This window comes from Trachinotus anak, unplaced genomic scaffold (genome assembly GCF_046630095.1).
Source record: "Trachinotus anak isolate AG129_WGS33_773 ecotype Australia unplaced genomic scaffold, CSIRO_AGI_Tana_v1 ptg000004l, whole genome shotgun sequence".
Lineage (NCBI taxonomy): Eukaryota > Metazoa > Chordata > Actinopteri > Carangiformes > Carangidae > Trachinotus > Trachinotus anak.
Genome location: NW_027273855.1, coordinates 8,328,875 through 8,352,161, shown reverse-complemented (window position 1 = coordinate 8,352,161; position 23,287 = coordinate 8,328,875). Strand labels below are relative to the sequence as shown.

Sequence of the window (23,287 nt, the reverse complement as noted above, 5' to 3'; positions counted from 1 at the left end):
AAAAGTGGAATATTGAATATCAGATCACTTTCATCTAAATCTCTACTAGTCAATGATCTGATAACTGATCATCATGCAGATCTGCTCTGTCTGACTGAAATCTGGCTGCAGCAGGATGAATATGTTAGTCTGAATGAATCAACACCCCCCACTCTCTCCGCACTGCTCTCCTAATCTAAAATCATGGAATTGGTCAACTGGTCTCTCAACGCAATTGACAGGATCTTCTCGACGAGAAGCCCGGGTTCGGGGGAACCTGTCTGCCCTGGCGGGACGTACGCCGCTGGTTACATGAGGGACTCCTGGGAGCAGTGGAGGGTCGTGTGCCTGGCGAGTCTTTCCGTTGAGGACATTGAAGATCTCTATATATTCGGAACTGTGATATCAGGCTTTCTGCTGATTGGATTAGGCATTGCCCTGGTGTATCAGAAAATTCGGAAGACGGTGACAGCAGTCCAAATCCCCACGCTGCCCGACATAATTGATGGAGTGAGTAAAGCTGTAAGCACTCAGACTGTGATTGTGAACCGCAACTTGGGAACCACCTTGGAAGGAGCTGTCAACACCCTGTCTGTGGTAATAGACAGAGCTGTTAACGCTCAGACTGTGGTCATAAATCGCAACATGGGTCACATCTTGGAGAAGCTTGCAGCTTTGGAAAGGAGAATGGATGGAGATGACCAGAATGGACTAACAGAGTAAGCCGTGTCTATTGAAATACGACTGCTCGCCCTAACCCAAACAATCATAATCTAATCTGCGTTCCGGCCCCCGCAGCACCGGCCTTGGCCAAGGCCGGTGCTGGAACAACTCCCCCACGAGATCGCTGCAGTGAGACGCTTCTACTCCTACCCCCCCCCCTCCTCCACGGACACCTGTGGATTGTTGACTCCGTCCAGGAACCGATCAAGGATGTCTCCATGGCAACTTGCTGTGTTATCGCGATGACACCCTGCGAACTGAGGCACTGATTGTGAACTAGACGAAGCGACTCCCCAGGCCTATGCACACACACACATTCACGGACACCTCTTACATGTACATATGCAACTCACAACCCAACCCCATCCCACGCCTTCGCCACTTCCTCCCATCCAGCGCGGCGGGCGGGGTCCGATAGCTGCGCCTTAAATGGCAGCGGCTGCGGCTGGCTGCCTGTCTGCACTGGAATCACCTCCTCCCCCCTTTCCCCCCTCCCCTGGAGCAAATTGTCTTGAGTCACTGTGTTGTAAGATGTGTTTGTTTATATATGCCTATGTTGCTGAGGTTTTTTTCCCGAATCCCACACTGTACCCCCCCCCCCCCCCCCCCCCCCAGGAGTATAGTTTGGGTTCTGTTATTTTTTCTCCTCTCCTTTCCACTTGTTTTTTCCCCATTCCTCCTCCTTTTTAAATGGCGCCGCAGATGGCTGCCTCGGTGTTTTGGTGCGCTCTGCACCATTCACTAGAACAAATTCCTTGTACGTGAAAACATACTTGGCAATAAACCTGATTCTGATTCTGATTCTGATTCTGATTCTCATGTTAACGTTCATATCCCTCGAAGCACAGGCCGAGGAGGAGGGGTGGCAGCCATTTATCACTCCAATTTATTAATAAATCCTAAGCCTATGGTTAATCATAATTCATTTGAAAGCTTTAGTCTGTCACACCCAAACTGGAAAACACAAAAACCAGTCCTACTAGTTACTGTATATCGTCCACCTGTCTCTTACTCTGAGTTCTTATCTGAGTTCTCAGACTTTTTATCTGAGTTAGTTCTCAGCACAGATAAAGTCATCATAGTGGGTGATTTTAACATTCATGTAGATGTTGAAAGTGACAGCCTGAGTAATGCATTTAATTCATTATTAGACTCAATTGGCTTCTCTCAGCATGTTAATGAACCCACTCACTCTTTTAACCATACACTTGATCTGGTTCTGACTTATGGGATTGACATTGAATATCTAACAGTATTTTCCCAAAACCCTCTTTTATCTGACCATTTTCTGCTAACATTTGAGTTTTCAGTCATGGGCTACACAGCATTTGGGAAAAAAATCCATTACAGCAGGTGTCTCTCTGACAATACCGTTAGCAAATTTAAAGAAAGAATCCCATTGGTATTTAACCCACTGCCATGTATCAATGCAGTAGGGGACAGCTCTCTTAACTTCACATCCACACAGATTAATGATCTTGTTGACACTACTGTAGCCTCACTGCGTGCAACACTAGATACTGTGGCCCCTCTGAGAAAGAAGGTTGTGAGTCAGAGAAGGCTAGCTCATTGGTACAACTCTGAAACACGCTTTAAAGCAAAGTTCAAGGAAGCTAGAAAGGAAGTGGCATTCTACTAACCTGGAAGAATCTTTAAAGGCTTGGAAAGACAGCCTATTGGCATATTTAAAAAGTCTCCGTAAACCAGAACATCCTATTATTCATCATTGATAGAAGAAAACAACAATCCCAGGTTTCTGTTCCGTACTGAAGCCAGGCTGACAGACAGCTACAGCTCTGTTGATCTATTCCTTTAGCTGTCAGTTGTGGGGTTCTTTATGAGCTTCGTGACAAATAAAATTGTCTCTGTTGCCAAGTGCTGCTCTTTGTGGGAACTGTTGGGTTTTTCTCTATAACAAAGTAAGGTCTCGACCTTACCCTGTCAAGGGCCTCGAGATAATGTATATTATGATTTGGCGCTATACAAATAAAATTGAATTGAAATAAGTGACTTGATATTAATGAAATGATCAGATTCCTATTTTTTAGATACGAGAAGGCTGATTTAATCAATTATTTGTCACACCAAGTAAGTTTAACTTTCCACAGACACGTTTGACTTCTAATACTGAGGTGTTGTTGGGGGAAAGTATTTAATGAAATAATGATGAAAAAAACACTTTCCACCTATTTTTTAAGCTGGTCATACAAAGAAATGCAGAGAGATGCACAGCGCTCTGTCATCCATACACAATATTTTCCTCTTGATATCTAATGATGTACTTCTCCCATAGCAGAAGGTGTTCGGCATCAATCATATATAAGGGTGATCGGGGAACGCAGGCCAGTTATAACATTTCCAATTTCTTCTATCACGAGCACCTGATTTACGCTATACATGTTGAATTTAGTCCTTATTCCACATGTGCGGAAGTAGCACTCTGTGGCAGACAGTCAATTTTAGAAGGAAAAAACAAATTTTGAGCTAAGAAGGGTTTTTTTTCCCCTTTTGTTTATCATGCGATAGCATGCTTTGTAGTTAAACTGCTAAAGTATCAACGTGCTAATCGGGGAGGTCAGGAGAATTCCCGGTTGGCCATTAGTGTTTTGGGGCCGGATTGATAGTTGTATAGACTAACAATTTTGCGTTATAACTGCGCTCGCGGCCCCAGCGCGTGAGACCCAATCAAGTCTACATTTGCCCCTCCTCAAGTAGTACAACCCTGGTGTGCCTCAAATTGTAATTGGTCAGCTAAGGAGCCAATAATGGTTATGAACTTTCCTTCAAACTCGTACAGAGTTAGGTTTTGGTGTTACAGGGACAGCATGTGGTCACTGTTCATGTTGGTTTGAAGCACGGACAGCAGACAGAAAGGAGAAAGGTGGAGCAGAAAAGGATGGAATTAAAAAAAAAAATAATGGATATAATGGATAATGTATATAGTCCAACATCCAGTAAAGACCTGGCAGGACAGGTCAAATGCTCAGCAGGGGCGTTGTAGCTAGCTAGTAGCTTTTGGGCAGCCCTATACTTCTATTGGCTGGCTGTTTGTCTTTCTGTGTTATTAATTGTTGAAGCTGGTGCATATTTGCACATTTTGTTCAGTTTTATTACTATGTTCACTACTATTAGTGATAGTAACTAACATGCTTGACACATACACACACAGACCAATTATGTTAAAGTAATTGAAATGTTGAATAAAGAAAAAAAAAAAAATTGTGTCTGTAGCTCCCAATGCACAGACGTTCTAACGCTGATTTGTGATCTTTGTGTTACTGACTCTCTTCTTATTTCTAGTTAACGGACTTACTGTCCTCGGGCTCGGTATGTCCAAGGACCTCTCCTGGGAGCCGCTCTATTGACACTGGACAATTATGTACACTATATTGCCAAAAGTATTTGCTCACCTGCCTTGACTCACATATGAACTGACATCCCATTCTTAATCCATATGGTTTAATAGGACATCAGTCCACCCTTTGCAGCTATAACAGCTGCAACTCTTCTGGGAAGGCTGTCCACAAGGTTCAGGAGTGTGTTTATGGGAATTTGTGACCAAATATGTACAATTTAACATTTGTTGTCACCATCGGTAAAACAAGCTAGCTTAAATGCTTACGATATTAAACTGGGAATAGAGCGGCATCCTCTACCTCAGTGACATTGACGATGTTTCTGATTTTTAAGCGTTAAGTAACAACAGCTTGACAACATTATTTAGTAAATTTAGCAAAATATTATCTTAGCGAATTTGCCCAACACCATGTTGCTGAGCTGAATTTTCACTAAATTCATTAAGGCTGAAGATGGCTTAGACAACTAGAGGTAAGTATACATTTGCAAATCTAACAAGACTAGATCACAGCCTAGTATATGGCAGATCACTAACTACAAACCTAAACCCCCCCACTCAACTAACGACTTCCGTCTGGCCAACGATCTGAATGAGTTCTACTGCCGCTTTGAAAGACAATGGGACAAGCCTGACACTAACCTCCACATCAGAGCCACATCAGAACCCCCCTCCTCCTCCCCTACCAAAGGAACGTCTCTCTCTATCCTGGAGAGAGATGTCAACAGGCTTTTTAAGAAGCAGAACCCCCGCAAAGCAGCTGGTCCTGACTCTGTCTCTCCATCATCTCTGAAGCACTGTGCTGATCAGCTGTCTCTGGTGTTCACAGACATCTTCAACACCTCACTGGAGACCTGCCACGTGCCAGCCTGCTTCAAATCCTCCACCATCATCCCTGTCCCCAAAAAACCAAGGCCCACAGGTCTAAATGACTATAGACCCATTGCCCTGACCTCTGTGGTCATGAAATCATTTGAGCGCCTTATCCTGTCCCATCTCAAATCCATCACTGACCCACTCCTGGACCCCCTGCAGTTCGCCTACAGAGCCAACAGGTCTGTAGATGACGCCGTCAACATGGCTCTCCACTTCATCCTCCAGCACCTGGACTCCTCAGGGACCTATGCCAGGATCCTGTTTGTGGACTTCAGCTCTGCCTTCAACACCATCATCCCGGCTCTGCTGCAGGACAAGCTCTCCCAGCTGAGCGTGCTTGACTCCACCTGCAGGTAGATCACCGACTTCCTGTCTGACAGGAGGCAGCACGTGAAGCTAGGAAAGCACATGTCTGACTCCCAGACCATCAGCACTGGATCCCCGCAAGGCTGCGTTCTTTCTGCTCTGCTCTGCTCTTCTCCCTGTACACCAACACCTGCACCTCCAGCCATCAGTCTGTCAAGCTCCTGAAGTTTGCAGACGACACCACTCTCATTGGACTCATCTCTGATGGCGATGAGTCTGCCTACAGGTGGGAGACTGACCGTCTGGTGACCTGGTGCAGGCAGAACAACCTAGAGCTAAACGCTCTGAAGACAGTGGAAATGATAGTGGGCTTCAGGAAGAGCCCAGCCCCACCCACCCCCATCTCCCTGTGCGACTCCCCCGTGGCTACCGTGGAGCATTTTCGCTTCTTGGGAACCACCATCACACAGGACCTCAAATGGGAGCTAAACATCAGCTCCCTCATCAAAAAAGCTCAGCAGAGGATGTATTTCCTGAGGCAATTGAAGAAGTTCAACCTGCCAAGGACTATGATGGTGAACTTCTACACCTCCATCATTGAGTCCATCCTCACCTCCTCCATCACCATCTGGTACGCTGCTGCCACGGAGAGGGACAATAACAGACTGCAGCGTATCATCCACTCTGCTGAGAAGGTGATTGGCTGCAATCTTCCATCCCTCCAGGACCTGTACACCTCAAGGACTCTGAGGCGTGCAGGGAAGATTGTAGCTGACTCCTCCCACCCTGGACACAAACTCTTTGTGACACTTCCCTCTGGCAGGAGGCTGCGGTCCTTCAAGACCAAAACCTCTCGCCACAAAAATAGCTTCTTCCCATCTGCTATTAGCCTTATCAACAAGGCTAGAGAGCCCCACTGTTGCTGATCAATTGCACCAATCACCAGAAAAAATTCCTTGTATGTGAAAACATACTTGGCAATAAAACTGATTCTGATTCTGATTCTGATGGCAGGAATGAATATGGTCAATGTGTGATATCGAGGATTTGTTGAACGCTGTTGTGGAATCGCAGTAAACAAGCGAAAGTCCAGTGTCAGTTGGTTTCAGCTCTTTATCTGCTTGCTTCTCTCCTCCTCTCTGTGCCCAAATTTACAGTATTTTAATGCAGCTGAATTAACAATAAAGCTATTCTCATCTGCATGTTTTTTCTCTTTCTATTCTCAGACAACAGAACAAGTTTGGAATAGTGACTGAGACATGTCCCATTAAGACTACCTGCTAAACTCCAAGCCATTTCTAAGCTGCTGCTTTTATAACCATGAAGTCATCTGACAAAATCAAAAAACACATAAATTAAAGACAAAGACTGTGCAGTGATTGCAGCTATATTTACATGTAAAATGATGATTAGAATTGACAGAATATTTTCTTATTTTGACTCACACAGAGCACAGCCTCTATTGTAGATCAACAGTACAGAACAGTTTTCAACTGCTGTAATTCCTCAAAAAGTGAGCAGGGTCTTTATTAACCTCAACTGCAGGAAGTAACAGACTTTTATTTTAGGGAAGTGTTAAAGAGCCCTTTAGGATTTAAATGGACATAAACCCTTTATTTCTAAACATGGCTTTTATGCTATACTGATGTGATGCAAAAAGCATTTTGTCTCAGTTTTGGTTGCTAGTGTTTTTGTTGTTTACATGCCCTCCCACCCTGTTTAGTTATTCGTCTGCCTTAAAAATGGTAAATGTATATTTGTCAGTTGTTGTGTTATGAGAATGTTGAAAATTGTTCAAACTCACATGACAGAATAAGGAATCAATATTTCTAAATATTTTACACAGGTAATAATATAGCTATATTTCTCTTTGCTTTATTGCCATGGTTATTTTTCTCTCTTTCAGAACTGGATTGGAAATTACAAGAGGGCTTTCAAGTGTCCCTCCAATCCACCCAAGCCAAAATTACTGAAAAGAGATTTGTCAGCATACAATCTCTTTTGTTGAGATGTTTTAAAAAACAAGGGTGAGTATTTTGTGAGAGTTTTTTGCTTATCACTAATAAGTTCTAAGGAAAAAAGTCTGTGATATGATATATGTACAAGACCTGATTTTTTAAATCATGAGTTCTGTCTTTTCCTTACCCTGACCAAGTAACTGTAGTTGCTGCACAGCATAACAATCAGTGTAGCATATCAGAAAGGTTTTTTAGGAGTTGTTTTGTAATAGTCTAATGATAGTTGTGAAAAGCAATAAAAACTCTTTCATATTTCATACTGAGGAATTCAACACAAATCTGCTTATGTTTTTGACAAGAAATACATCAAGGATCTACCTAATTTGCAGAGAAAGTAGAAATATTTGACAGAATTGTTATGATTACTACTAAAATGTGTGTTACTGCTTAAGTGTAATCCAGTTTGCTGATGGAATATTTTAAGTCGAAGGCTACCCTCATACTTCATTGTGAGACGGAAGGTTATTTTTACTGTATTAATGTTTGTAAAAAATTAAGATTTATGGATTGTAAAATGTGAGTACAAAGTTATAGAATGTCCTTAACTCTTTTCCAGGCTCTATGAAAGATATAAAAGAGTGGTCCACTTTAGGTGAAGACGACAGGGAGAGGTACAAGCAGGAGGCAGCAACTCTAAAGGCTTCAAGTAAAGAACAGGACTTAAGCCCTGAAATGAGGGCCCAAAAAATTAAGAGACATTTAAAGCATCTGAAGTTAGAGGTTTGTTAGAGCAACAGTATTTTATTTTACAAGTGCCCATGGAGTTGCTTTAAGGCAAATTTTGCTTCATTGAGTTCACATGGTCCATACAACTACATTTGAGAGTTAATTAAGTTCAATGGTAAAACGTGCTGTGATAGAGGGTTGACCAAAATTCAGTTGCTGAGAATAAAAAAGGAATAACGTCGTCACTGCACTTAACCATAAAGTGCTGAGTGAGTCTTAGAGATAAAATCTGCTTTTGAGGAGTACACTTTATTACAGAACTGCATAGTCCATGAGGATAAACAAAATTAAATACATTTTAAGTTAACTTCTAGGGCACTTTGATTTCTTTGAATTTATCCCTGCAATATTTTACTGAGATTATATAATAAACAAAATGGCATATTGCTTTTGTACTAATTATCTTTCTGATTTGTCATATTCTTAATTTTGAAAATTACGAAATTTCGAAACAGCAGTATTATCAGTGGACTGTATAAACCCGGTGGCATCAGTGTTTCAGGTGTTTCTGGAGTTGACTGACATCACAAACAAGTTTGCTCTTCATTTTGCAGGTAATATATATCAGAAGGTAACATCATAATCACATGTAATTTAGCTGAGCAGGAATTTCTCTCATGCCATGTCTTAACATTAGTACTGCCTTGTCTAATTGTTCTTTAGTTTCAGCTTTCCATTCAAAATTCTAAATAAATTGTCAATTATATAATAATATTTGACCTGTCAACCAGACAAAGCCCAGTAAAGCAGCAAATATATACAGCAGTGGCAGCCTTTGAGTTCACTTTAAATTAATTGGACTTCAGCTCGGCCCAGCTTATTGGCTATGATCTAGTTTGCTTTGAACTACTTTTAATATTTGACACCTAAGTTAATTTTCAGTTAATGCAGTTTCCAGGATTTGCAAGTACTTAAACCAATAGAAGCTATAGAGTGGTTTCATTGTCCACATGTCCACCGTAAGAATAACCATAAAGTTGCTGTTGTACTGGTAGTGTTGCAGCACTTACATACAGTGAGAGAGAGAGGATAGATACACTTCTCATCAAACTTTTGACAGCTCTGACCTTTGACCTAATTTGCATAGAGGGAGGAGTTAAACCCCCCCTTTTCCCCCATGCTTGCGCATAAATTACTCAGAGTCTAGACTTTTGTCGCAAAACTATAGAGAACTATAGAGTCGGTGTATTTTCGTGAGAAGAGCCATACTCATCATGTCGGTCGATCGCGCAGCGTCTTTTATTAGTGAAATGGCGGTAACCATTTTACAAGAGTCAGGCGTAGATGGTTCCAGAAAAAGTATGGTGTTTTTGCGCAGGACCCAAATGCCTCCTCCGCTCACCCTGCGTCTGCAAGAGGAATGGTCTTTGGAACCCTACGGGCTGTGTGGTAGCTGGGGATATATGTTCAGGTACCAGACCAGGGAACTGTGTCTCTATCAGCGGAGTGAAGGTGACACACCGGGGGACCTGCTGGATCAGCCACATTATCTTCCAACGATTGGGGTGTGTTAAAGTCTATCAATCTGAGGAGTATCAGGGAGGTGGTCGAAGAGGAACAAAAATCTTTGCAATCTGTGCAAAAATCGTTTTCGGCTATTTGGCTGTCAAAAACCTCAACTTCGGGTCGTTGGTTCTTCCGCGTCAGTTACCGGTTAGAGAATAAAGAAGAAGAGTCAAAGAAGGATGGAGCCTGTAGGGAAGAAGCTAAATGGTATTTTGCCTTGGATCTGTTCAATTCCGAATGCGGTGTTTTCCGGACTTTGTTGGCTTTACCGGCTGAAGTTTGGAGTGAAAAGTTGGATCAGATCAGTGATATGATCACTTCGCTCTTTCACAGTTGCCATATCTGGGATAATGCCCTGGTGAAAAAAAAAGACCCCTCTACTCCCACCCCCCACACACACACATGTCAGAGACAAACCACCCCTTCACTCCTCCCACGCAAGGATAAACCACGTCGCCACACACTATAAAGAGACGACCTACCAAGGCGGAAAAATAAACACCACAAGAACAAGAAGAAACATGTGCACCCCTCAGAGAAGCTACACGCCCAGGCTTATCGCAACAACCATCCATCCGGCTCCCTCAAGAGATTACAAACCGGATTTAGAAAATGCATTTATGACGACTGGGGAGAATGACGACCGTCCACCAACTCCACTACCACCACAACCCAAGGTTCTGGACCATCCTCCTGCTTCACCTCCACCATTCAGCGCTCCTCCCCACCATACTCTGGAGCCAATCCCTGAAGAGCCTATGGATCTGATGGACTCCTTCCTTGAATGTGACTGCGGGCATTCGTGTCGCGATGATTTGCCAACTCAGGCCGTTGAACAAGGTGACCAGGACCGTCCTGACGGATGGCTAACCGATACTTTCTTTAACGATACTTTCTTTAAAGGTGTAAAATTAGCTGTGCTCCACCTGCTGAGCAAAACTCTGTCCCTGTACCAAGATGAGATGTGCGTGGGGTGTCGCATTAATCATCCCAGCCAGAGACGGCACCAATGCCTGAATGTGGGTCTGGAAGGCTTCTACCAGGAAAATTTTTACTGGTTGATGAAAAGGCTCTACACCCCCAAGCTTATTCCAGCCATTCAACACTTCCTATCCGTGCAAAACATCAAGGCGGATCAAGCGAGGATCAGAAATACGGTGGAGAGTCTTTTACACGAGCTGAAATCAAAGAGCTTCATCTACCACGCACTGGATGAGATGTTGGATCGAGAGGACGGAGACAGCAGGACCAAAAAAGAACAACTTGACAAACTGTGTGACCTGTGGTTGGAACGTTAAACGGCAGGAAAATGTGGAATTTCTGTAGAAAAATCGTGACTCAGATCATGAACCACATCAATAACCGTATCGTCATCCCTCAGTTGATAGAGCTTTTGAGAATGGCTGTTGAGAACAGAGTTTCAAGGCATAAAAACAACACTTTTATCCAAAATGCAGACGTTGAGAGACTGCATCGGTGTATCAGGTTGCGTCCGGGGTTGAATCTACTTTGTCAGAGAGTTTTGAAAAATTTTTAAATGAACTAACGAGTGACATCGTTAGACCCTGGCACATACTCGCTTTTTACACCATGTTTGTCGATGTTACCAGCAAACTTTTGCAAAACAACCACCCTGTCAACGTTACGGATGAACTCAAAAAACTGCACGCTGATATGCAGCGTACTCTAGATTATTCTCTGTTAGCACAAACTCTATTCACGATCACATGTTCTAGTAGTGATAAGTAGTTTTTCTTTTTTTGACAACAAATTGTTTAGTTAGTTAGATGAAGTTTTTTCCTATTATTCATATCGTTTTTTGACACTGCTGTATTTGTGTTGAATTATAGTTAAATAAAAAGTATGTATCGTTTTTCACACTGTTGTATTTGTGTTCTAATAAAAAAAATAAATAAATAAAATAAATCAAATACCCGACACATGATCTTTTTCTCTCATTCTGGTCTCAACATGTCTGAGGTACGCGCCATGAAAAAAGTTTATTACAACCCAACACACCCGGGTAGCTTCGGCGGTGTAGAACGCCTCCGTAGGGGAGTGCATGATGAAACGGGCAAGAAGGTTGAGCGTGAAAAGATCAAAGACTTTTTATCTGGAGAGGATGCATACACTCTACACAAACGTGTCAGAATGCATTTTATCACAAACAGAGTTTTTGTCCCGCGTCCTTTAAACCAATTTCAAGCCGACCTATGCGATATGCAAGCCTTAGCAGAGTATAATGACGGGTATAATTATTTATTAACGGTCATAGATGTGTTTTCCAAAAAGGCTTATGTACGTGCTCTAAAGAGAAAAACCGGATCCGAAGTGGTTGAGGCCTTCGAGTCAATTTTTGAGGAGAGTCAGACGCCCTTAAAACTACAAACCGACGCTGGAAAAGAATTTTTTAACAAGCGTTTTGAGGCTCTGATGAAAAAACACGGCATCATACATTTTTCCACAGCCAGCGATCTCAAAGCCTCCGTGATTGAACGATTTAATCGCACTTTAAAAAGCAGAATGTGGAGATATTTCACTGCTAACAACACCATGCGATACCTCGACGTCTTACAAGACTTGATGAAAAGCTATAATCAGAGTTATCACAGCAGCATAAAAATGGCGCCTATGGATGTAACCGCAGAGAACGTCGATCAAGTGTTTGAAAACCTGTACGGTAAATCTCTCGCCCCACAGAGGACCGAATTAAAGAAAAATTTCAAGGAGGGAGACCTCGTCAGGATATCAAAGTTGAGAGGTGTGTTTGATAAAAAGTATGAACAGAGTTTTACGGACGAAGTGTTTACAGTTTCCGAGTACATCCCACGCGAACCTCCTGTGTACAAACTGAAAGATTATGATGGAGAACCCATCCAAGGTTCATTTTATGAGGCAGAGTTGCAAAAAGTAAAAATGGATAAAGACAGAGTCTACCACGTCGAGGAGATTCTGAAACGACGTACCGTGAGGGGTGAAAAACAAGTCTTTGTACGTTGGAAAAACTGGCCTGAGAAATTCAACAGTTGGATCAAGGCCGCTGAAATAATAAATGTATAAGAATCGCCGCTCGCTTGCCTAGAGTATCATTCCATCATGTACGGGGCAAAGGACGAGGGGTTTTACATTACCCTGCCCTCTAACGCCAGCCTCGACGTTTTCAAAGATAACAAGAGTTCCAGTTACCGCGTTGATTTAGCGCAACATATCGATTAAGAAGGACAGTGGCAGGTTGCCTTGACGGAAATTTCATACCCCCACACTTGGTACACCATACACGAGGATGACGCCTATTTTTACTGGAGGGTAAATCCCAAAAAATTGGCAACAGAGAGTGTGATACATCGTCAAAGGTTTACAGAGGGATATTACAGCGGCATAAAAGACTTCAGGCTAATGATGGATAGTTATTTTAGAGAAATTAATTCTGATATTTATCTAGTTTATAACATCATTCAGAAAAGATTTGATTTCCAGGCCGGAGGTCAGACGCACGTACTCTACAAGGGACCCGCTGCTTACATGATGGGTCTAAAGTCGGGAGAATGGTTCAAGTTTGATCAAAAGTTGGCTCACTACCCCGCTGATATGAAGGCCGGGTTTTATCATTTGTACTGTTACAGCGACGTAGTACAACCGCAAATAGTCGGTGACGCTTATGCCCCCCTCTTGAGAACGATCAGTGTTAAGGGCACGTTCGGGGAAGTCATCACACAGCATTTCAACCCGGCTTATTATTTACCGGTAGCCAAGCAACACATTGAAAACATTAAGATCGGGATAAAAACGGATCAAAACAAACCGGTAGATTTTACCTACGGGAAGTGTATTGTGACGCTTCACTTTAGACCAATAAAAGTTTGAAAACCTGGGATATATATATATATATATATATATATATATATATATATATATATATATATATATATATATATATATATATATATATATATATATATATATATATATATAAACCATCTGGTTTTCCCACATCATTCAGTATCATCTAACCCTGCGACAGTGACTCACCTCTGACGGGTGCGACGGACATCAGATACGTTACACAACGGTCAAAATGGCACGAGTAGACTTGCGAGAGGATCCTCACAGATTTGTACATTATTATGAGAGTCAGGTGGGAGGAAATTTACCAGGATTTTATGGAGCTCCCGTCATGTACGGTCGTAGTATAGGCTCTATATTTTCAAAATTGTTTCGTTTTGTATCCCCCCTGGTGAAGAAAGGCTTTGCGATAGCTAAACCTCATCTCAAAACAGCCGCTAGCAACATTGCTTCAGACGTGTTCGGTCGTGTGGGAAAATTTGTCAGCGGCGACCAGAAACAAGAGGGGTCGGGGGGAATTATGGTCTTAGCGCGTAGACAGAGGAGACGACCTCCGGGACAACGCCTCTCAACAACCTCTAAAAAACGCTCTGCTAGTAAAAAGAGGAAATCAGTCGCGAGAAGCAGGCAGGCAAAGAAGAAGTCTCCCCAGAGCTCTGACATATTTGAATTCTGATTTTTTTAAAGAGAATTAAAAAATCATGGCTCTGTTACACCAGAAATCCCCAGAGTGCACCCTCGCTGAGTTGGATTTATTTACAGCGCCTATGACACAGCTTTCCATCGAAGATAAAACATACACCGAAATTTCCCCCTTGTCGGCTATCACAGACGGTGGTCCTATAGAATTTTTTGATAAGGCCCACCGCCGCATCATTGGCCAAGTCTGTATTGTCCGCGTTGGTGATTTTCACACGGTGATGCAGCAAAATATCGTTCAGATCCAGATACTTTTCACCGTCTCCGGGGATAAAAAATTCTATGATTTTTTAGCAGTGAAATATCTCCACATTCTGCTTTTTAAAGTGCGATTAAATCGTTCAATCACGGAGGCTTTGAGATCGCTGGCTGTGGAAAAATGTATGATGCCGTGTTTTTTCATCAGAGCCTCAAAACGCTTGTTAAAAAATTCTTTTCCAGCGTTGGTTTGTAGTTTTAAGGGCGTCTGACTCTCCTCAAAAATTGACTCGAAGGCCTCAACCACCTCGGATCCGGTTTTTCTCTTTAGAGCACGTACATAAGCCTTTTTGGAAAACACATCTATGACCGTTAATAATTAATTATACCCGTCATTATACTCTGCTAAGGCTTGCATATCGCATAGGTCGGCTTGAAATTGGTTTAAAGGACGCGGGACAAAAACTCTGTTTCTGATAAAATGCATTCTGACAGGTTTGTGTAGTGTATGCATCCTCTCCAGATAAAAAGTCTTTGATCTTTTCACGCTCAACCTTCTTGCCCGTTTCATCATGCACTCCCCTACGGAGGCGTTCTACACCGCCGAAGCTACCCGGGTGTGTTGGGTTGTAATAAACTTTTTTCATGACGCGTACCTCAGACATGTTGAGACCAGAATGAGAGAAAAAGATCATGTGTCGGGTATTTGATTTTTTTTAATTTATTTTTGATTAGAACACAAATACAACAGTTTGAAAAACGATACATACTTTTTTTTTTAACTATAATTCAACACAAATACAGCAGTGTCAAAAAACGATATGAATAATAGGAAAAAACTTCATCTAACTAACTAAACAATTTGTTGTCAAAAAAAGAAAAACTACTTATCACTACTAGAACATGTGATCGTGAATAGAGTTTGTGCTAACAGAGAATAATCTAGAGTATGCTGCATATCAGCGTGCAGTTTTTTGAGTTCATCCGTAACGTTGACAGGGTGGTTGTTTTGCAAAAGTTTGCTGGTAACATCGACAAACATGGTGTAAAAAGCGAGTATGTGCCAGGGTCTAACGATGTCACTCGTTAGTTCATTTAAAAATTTTTCAAAACTCTCTGACAAAGTAGATTCAACCCCGGACGCAACCTGATACACCGATGCAGTCTCTCAACGTCTGCATTTTGGATAAAAGTGTTGTTTTTATGCCTTGAAACTCTGTTCTCAACAGCCATTCTCAAAAGCTCTATCAACTGAGGGATGACGATACGGTTATTGATGTGGTTCATGATCTGAGTCACGATTTTTCTACAGAAATTCCACATTTTCCTGCCGTTTAACGTTCCAACCACAGGTCACACAGTTTGTCAAGTTGTTCTTTTTTGGTCCTGCTGTCTCCGTCCTCTCGATCCAACATCTCATCCAGTGCGTGGTAGATGAAGCTCTTTGATTTCAGCTCGTGTAAAAGACTCTCCACTGTATTTCTGATCCTCGCTTGATCCGCCTTGATGTTTTGCACAGATAGGAAGTGTTGAATGGCTGGAATAAGCTTGGGGGTGTAGAGCCTTTTCATCAACCAGTAAAAATTTTCCTGGTAGAAGCCTTCCAGACCCACATTCAGGCATTGGTGCCGTCTCTGGCTGGGATGATTAATGCGACACCCCATGCACATCTCATCTTGGTACAGGGACAGAGTTTTGCTCAGCAGGTGGAGCACAGCTAATTTTACACCTTTAAAGAAAGTATCGTTAAAGAAAGTATCGGTTAGCCATCCGTCAGGACGGTCCTGGTCACCTTGTTCAACGGCCTGAGTTGGCAAATCATCGCGACACGAATGCCCGCAGTCACATTCAAGGAAGGAGTCCATCAGATCCATAGGCTCTTCAGGGATTGGCTCCAGAGTATGGTGGGGAGGAGCGCTGAATGGTGGAGGTGAAGCAGGAGGATGGTCCAGAACCTTGGGTTGTGGTGGTATTGGAGTTGGTGGACGGTCGTCATTCTCCCCAGTCGTCATAAATGCATTTTCTAAATCCGGTTTGTAATCTCTTGAGGGAGCCGGATGGATGGTTGTTGCGATAAGCCTGGGCGTGTAGCTTCTCTGAGGGGTGCACATGTTTCTTCTTGTTCTTGTGGTAGGTTGTCTCTTTATAGTGTGTGGCAACGTGGTTTATCCTTGCGTGGGAGGGGTGAAGGGGTGGTTTGTCTCTGACGTGTGTGTGTGTGGGGGGTGGGAGTAGAGGGGTCTTTTTTTTTCACCAGGGCATTATCCCAGATATGGCAACTGTGAAAGAGCGAAGTGATCGTATCACTGATCTGATCCAACTTTTCACTCCAAACTTCAGCCGGTAAAGCCAACAAAGTCCGGAAAACACCTGTAATGGAAAATTTTGCTATAACTCATGTGTGCCTATTCAAAACTGTGTAACCAATGGCAGTGTGGATAGTTCTAATGAAATTTTTGAACCTAACCTTTGTACATCCTTTATGGTTGTGTGAAAGACCTCTGTGTGAATTAATGAAGAACACATGTAGACAATATATGTGGATGTCTTTGCCCTTCTCGTTGTGATAAGTGTGTTGTTCATACATTGCGTTGGGGGAGAGGCAAGCAGGTGAAGACTCAGCACAGAGACAATCCCGTGAGAGAGTATCGTATTTTGTCTTTGTGGAATGTGTTTTTGGGACTATAAGACTGTGGCCCTGGGTAACATCCTCAGGCCACTCACTCACTGACTGTACTGCTGTTCGGTTGTGTTTGTGTGACTCCATTCATGAATGTTTATTAAACTCAAGAAAGACAGCTGACGCGTGAAGATCTTCTTTTTCAATTATTGAACAAGGTAAAACATTTTTGCCACCACAATTTTGGCACCCCAGATGGGACTCCATCCGTGAGCGGGCTCCAGGACCTCTAGACCGAGGGTGTTAGAACGTGCGCACGCCAAGAGCCAGGCTCTTGGAGAACCTCTAACTCCCCAGAAAAAGAAGGTTGAGAGGAGGGCCTGAAGTCTGGAGGAGCGGAGTCCCCTCACTGTTGGAGTTCAACGAACCCGGTGGCTGTAAACGCCTCACTGTCTCTCTGAGAGTTTTTTGCTGTTATTGTTGACAGTGTGGACCTAGGTTGTGGAAGGCCTGACTGCGCGTAAGTTGTTGTGCTCCTCTGCCTGCTAATGGAAAGTAGTGCCGGCAGACGTGCCGGGCACCGGGTTTTCTTTTCCTGGGGAAAAATTAAAAACGGTGTTAGAGGGAGCGTACTAGCCCGGTGTAGGGAACCAGGGCGTCTAGATCTGGGATCTAGCGGTTAGATCTGGGATCTAAAGGGTACCAGCCTCCGTGAAGGGAGAAGTAGATCTGGGATCTAAAGGGTAAGTTGGACTTACCAGCCTCCATGAAGGGAGAAGTAGATCTGGGATCTAAAGGGTAAGTTGGACTTACCAGCCTCCGTGTAGGGAGAGGAAGAGGGTTTAGTGTGCTACATTTCTCGTGTTTCGGCTAACATTTTTGACTGTCTTAGGAGAATTTAATTCAGGTTGCTAAAAATAATTTGATAATAAAATAAGATAAGCCAAGAGCAGAGTCAACGATTGTATTGTAATAATACGGTAAGTAGTATAAAACGATTTAGATTTGATTAAAAAAATTAAAAAAAAAAAAAAAAACCCGTCTGAGAGGAAATAATTATGGGATCAGAACAAAGTAGATTCTCTGAGGGGCCAGATTATCATGCCCCAAATGTGAAGTACATGACAGTAAACTATGGAAAAGAAGCCATAGCTTTGTTTCCCAAGGACAGGCAGCCTGAGTGTTAAACAGCTGGAAGGTTTGCGTGCAGTGCTTAAACATAGAGAAGAAATGCACTGATAAAAAACTAGGAGCAAGAAGGGAAGTGAGCCAGACTGGAAAGCTTTTGATATGTGGATGAGTGAGGCAAAGCGTAGGCAGGCTCCCAGAGAAACTGCGCCCCAGTGTGTGAAGCTGGATCCGGACCTGGACTCCACCTCCACCTCCAGCTGCTCCGCACCAGCTCTCTCTATCCGGGAAGGAATTGTGCCCCCGCATTATTTTGGCCCCCTCCCTATACCTGAGCTGCACTCAGAGGTCGCTGGGGCTGCTGCCCCCGCACCACAGCATGGCTACGGCCCTGCTGCCTCACACTCCTCACCGGTGCCCAGATCTCCTTTCAACAACATGTGAAGTGGGAACCTCACGGGGGCAGGACGAGGTGGCCCCGAACCACCACGCAGGAGGCGTGAGGTGACACCACATCTCTATCCCTCAGCTCCATGACCCGTTCGGGCCTGGAGTATAAGAACAGAACAGAGGTCGTGGCCGCGGATGCGGGAACAGCGGAGGGGACCGGAAGAGAGGACACTGGGCTCGCGACTGCCCGAGAGAGAAAGATGAGGAGGACAACAGAGACTGACTATATGGTGGAGGTGAGAGTCAGGAAGGATCTAGTGGAGACACTGGGCCGGCAGCTGGAAACACACTGAAAACACGTGAGCGCACCCACACTAACACACACACACACACCCAAACACACTGATACACACACACGCTGCAGAAACTGTCACTGACACTGAAGTGAAGCGAGTACATGACACGATTACTCGTAGAGAGAAAAGTAGAAGAAAACTACCAATGTTTTCATCACCCAGTTACAGAGGTCAGTGTAGACTGGGAGGTAACACCCCCCCCCCCCCCCCCCCCCCCTTCACACAGCTTCCGAGCACACACAGAAACATTGACGTCACTCTCCCCTGCTGCACTGCACGCACACACTCCAGGTGTAACATTGAGAACATTGTGAATGAAATGATGTATGAGAATACATTTTTGCATTTGGATTGGCTGTATTGAGGTGATATAAAATGTGCTGCTTCACTGACATTGCCAGTGCAAGTGGGAAAAAGTGTAGATTTACAACAATCTGAACCACACATCGCATCAGAGAATCCTGCATGTACAAAGTTGGACCATTGGGTGAAAAAATTAAATGCCTCCACAGACTGGAAGGCTACAACAGAGCCTCAGGTGTACGTAAACGAAACCCTAGGGGCGAAACGCAAGTTGTTGGATTGTGATGTGCTAATCACAAATGTAACTGTTTGTTTTGATTTTCCTGATTCTGGCACTGATAACAGCATGCTGCAGTCTGTTAAAGAGGTCCCAGAATTAAAATAGATTCCTGACCATCTTTGGGTGAAAAGTAAACATGATGTAGGCCTGATTAAGAATTGTGAGCCTGTCATCATTACTCCAAAAACAGACTACAGACCCTGTCGTAACCATTACCCTCTCAGACGTGAAGCAATTGAAGGCATCAGGCCTGTGTTTGACGCTTTGCTGAAAGATGGTGTGATTGTACCATGTGCTGGTTCTCCAGTGAGAACCCCCATTTTTCCGGTACGTAAGATTCGACCGGAAGGCGAGCCTCCAGAGTGGAGATTTGTGCAAGACCTGCAAGCCGTTAAATTCAGCTGTGCAGGCCAGAGCACCAACGGTACCAAATCCACACACCATTTTGTCTCAAATTCCATCTAATAGCAAATGGTTCTCAGTTGTTGATCTCTCAAATGCTTTTTTCAGCGTTCCTGTGCATCCTGACAGTCAATTCTGGTTTGCCTTTTGTTTTGATGAGAAAATGTACACGTTCACCCGTCTGCGCCAGGGCTATTGTGAATCTCCAACGATTTATAATATGGCTCTGAGGGACAGTCTCGAGACTCTGGTGTTGCCCGAAGGAAGCGCTTTGTTGCAGTATGTTGATGATATTTTGCTTGCAAGTGAGACCAGAGAGGGATGCGTTAAAGCTACTCTGGCTCTTCTGACCCACTTGGTTGAACAGGGGCACAAAGCTAGCCTGTCCAAACTGCAGTTTGTTGCCACAGAGGTCACATTTCTGGGTCACGTGATCTTCGCTGAGGGAAAAGCCCTCTCATCAAAGAGAATTGGAGTAATTAAAAAAATTCTGAAACCGGTGACAAAGAAACAGGTGATATCATTTTTGGGCATGACAGGCTATTGCAGACAATGGGTCGCTCATTACGCTGAAATTGAGGCACCATTAGCAGCAATCGCTCATGGGAAAGGCCTGAAAGCATCGGACCCTGTCACCTGGACTGTGGAGGCTGAAAAAGCTTTCATTGACTTGAAATTGACTTTACGGACACCTCCGACACTTGGGTTACCTGACTGCTCACGACCTTTCACTCAGACTGTTGACGAAAAGGGGGGTTTCATGACTTCTGTGTTACTGCAAGACCACGGGGGCAAACCAAGACCTGTAGCTTATTTCTCATCTAAGCTTGACACAGTGGCTACAGGTCTGCCTCACTGCCTCAGAGCTGTAGCAGCTGCAGAGAAGGCAGTCATAGCGTCACGTGACATAGTGAGATACTCTGACTTGACCTTGCTAGTCCCACATGCAGTGTCTCTTATCCTCCTCGAGCAGAAAACTTCACATTTGTCTGCTGCGAGGTGGCTGCGATATAATGCTGTTTTGTTAGAACTGCCTAACGTCAAGGTAAAGAGATGTACTGTTCTTAACCCTGCTACTCTTTTACCAACAGCTGAGGACGGAGAACCACACGACTGTGTGGCAACAATAACATCTATTTGTTCCCCGAGACCTGATTTGACTGATGTGCCCATTGAAAATGCTGATTTTGATTTCTTTGTTGATGGTTCTGCTTCTAGGGATCCAGACACAGGAAAGAACATCGCAGGTTTTGCTGTCACAACTCTCCATGACACTGTCATGGCAAAACCTCTGTCTTCTTCACACTCAGCTCAGGCGGCTGAGTTGGTGGCTTTGACAGAGGCATGCAAGATGACTAAAGGAAAATCTGTTAACATTTACACAGACAGCAGATATGCTACATTACTTTCATTACTTTGGGAAAATGTGGAAAAACAGAGATTTTCTCACTTCCACAGGGAGACCGATAGCTCATCATGTGCTGGTTGCTGCTCTCCTCGACGCCATTTTGTTACCTAAACAAATGGCTGTGTGTAAATATGAGGCTCACACTAACAACACTGGCTCCATCTCTCTAGGTAATGCACGAGCAGACGCAGCGGCAAAAGCAGCTTCCAAGCGGCCAGTGTCTCACTGGGCGCCTCACTAACCTTCAACTTTACTCCCCCTGTTGTGACTACAGTAGAGATAGCGGACCTGCAGATAAGGGCCTCACAGGCTGAAAAACACTGTTGGAAGAAAGCAGGCTGCTCTGTGGTAGACAGAGTGTGGACAGGCCCTGATGGCCTGCCTTGTCTCCCCAGGTATCTTTTCCCTCACTATGCGAAATTGACACATGGATTGGATCATGTGTCAAAGGGGGGAATGGTAAGTGAGGTACGGAGACATTGGTTCACGAGAGGGTTCACAGCCTATGCCACTGATTTCTGTAAAAGATGTGTGATTTGTTCCACAAACAATGTGGGAAGAGGTTTAAAACTTCCACAGGTTGCTCACCCACCACCAGACAAACCTTTTGATCACTTGCAAATGGATTTCATTGAACTAACACCAAGTGAAGGGAAAAGGTTTGTTTTGGTTATTGTGTGCATGTTTTCAAAATGGGTTGAGGCTTTCCCCACAGCAAAACAGGACGCAGCAGCAGTGGCAAAGGCCTTGATGCACCTGATAATTCCCAGATGGGGAATTCCAGCAAAAATCAGCTCAGACAATGGAACTCCTTTTGTAAGTGGGGCACTGAAATTGGTTGGCGATTACATGGGCATTGATTTAAGACAACATTGTGCATACCACCCAGCCTCAGGTGGAGCATGTGAAAGAGAAAATGGCACTTTGAAAAACAAACTCGCAAAAGTGTGCGAGGCCGCTAAAGTGTCCTGGACTAAAGCCCTCCCCATTGTGCTAATGCATATGAGGGCCAGAAGGAGAAGCAGGAGCGGTTTAAGCCCGTTTGAAATCCTGTTTGGGAGGCCTCTGAACACTGGGATTGGGCCCGCTAAGAGACAGCTGCCAGACACTGGCCTGTGTGAAGATGAAATGTTACGATATTGTGCAACCTTGTCGTCTGTTTTGTCTGATATTCACAAGCAGGTGAAAGCTGCCCTGCCCAGACCAGCAGAGACGAAACTCCATGACCTCAATGTGGGCGACTACATTGTGGTGAAGGACTTCCGACGAAAGAACTGGAAAGCTCGCAGGTAGAACGGACCGTTCCAGGTGCTTTTGGTGACAGAGACAGTGGTAAAGGTTGCAGAGAGGGCTACGTGGATACATGCCAGTCACTGCAGACGGGTTCCGGATCCAAACGCACAACATGTACCTGATCGAGAGGCCAAGACCGGCCCATCCCCTTAGGCGGCTCGGATGCGGCCTAAGGGTGGCGACTGGCATCCTGCTGGTCATTTCCATCTGGGTGGGAGTGATTGTGCTGTGCGTGGAGGAAATCCAACATCAGAGGGTAAAGAACTATAGCACAACAGTCTCACCTCATCCTGACAATGAATCTGAAATAGCACACACACCTCACTGGCTGGTGAGGATATCTGCTGTGCTTTCTCCCACCACAACATCGAGACTGGAAGACGGACTCCTCTAAAGTTTTTATTTTTCTTATCCAATCAAGTTGATTCTTCAATATCTCAGATCAAGCCAATCTAATTTTATATATATATATAATCATGGTTTGATTTTATTTTTTCCTTTTTTATTCTCATGTTATTCAGTTTGTTATAATTCATTGTAATCCTTTTCTTTATTAATTCTCATTATTATACGACAATAAGTACAGGACAGTGTGAGTTCCAAAAAAAACCAGAGGGTTTTTGTCTTGTATTCATTGTGTGTTATGTTTGAGTTATCTTTGCCATATTATTTGAAGTAGATTCGCTCAGTAGTAGAAAACAGGGCTTTTTCCTCATCATATCTGAGGTTTTTCCCTTTTCCTTAGACTAAGTGTAGTTAGACAGATGGGTCTTTTTGCCCCCTCTTGTCAAATGGGGGGGGGGGGACTTTTGGCTCCTCTGTGCTTATGGCCTGTGTTCTTCTGCCTGGGGTTTCAACTCCTACGTTGGAGACTGGGA

General features: G+C 43.9%; 1 long non-coding RNA gene across 2 annotated transcripts; it reads left to right on the top strand.

Moving 5' to 3' along the window:
- Window positions 1-18,011: 18,011 nt before the first annotated feature.
- Window positions 18,012-22,992, top strand: LOC139620245 (uncharacterized). Of its 2 annotated transcripts, none has more exons than XR_011690776.1 (2): window positions 18,012-21,932; window positions 22,299-22,992. It is a non-coding gene; the product is annotated as an uncharacterized lncRNA (long non-coding RNA). The 2 variants fall into 2 exon arrangements; XR_011690775.1 differs by having other exon boundaries at window positions 22,296-22,992.
- Window positions 22,993-23,287: the final 295 nt, after the last annotated feature.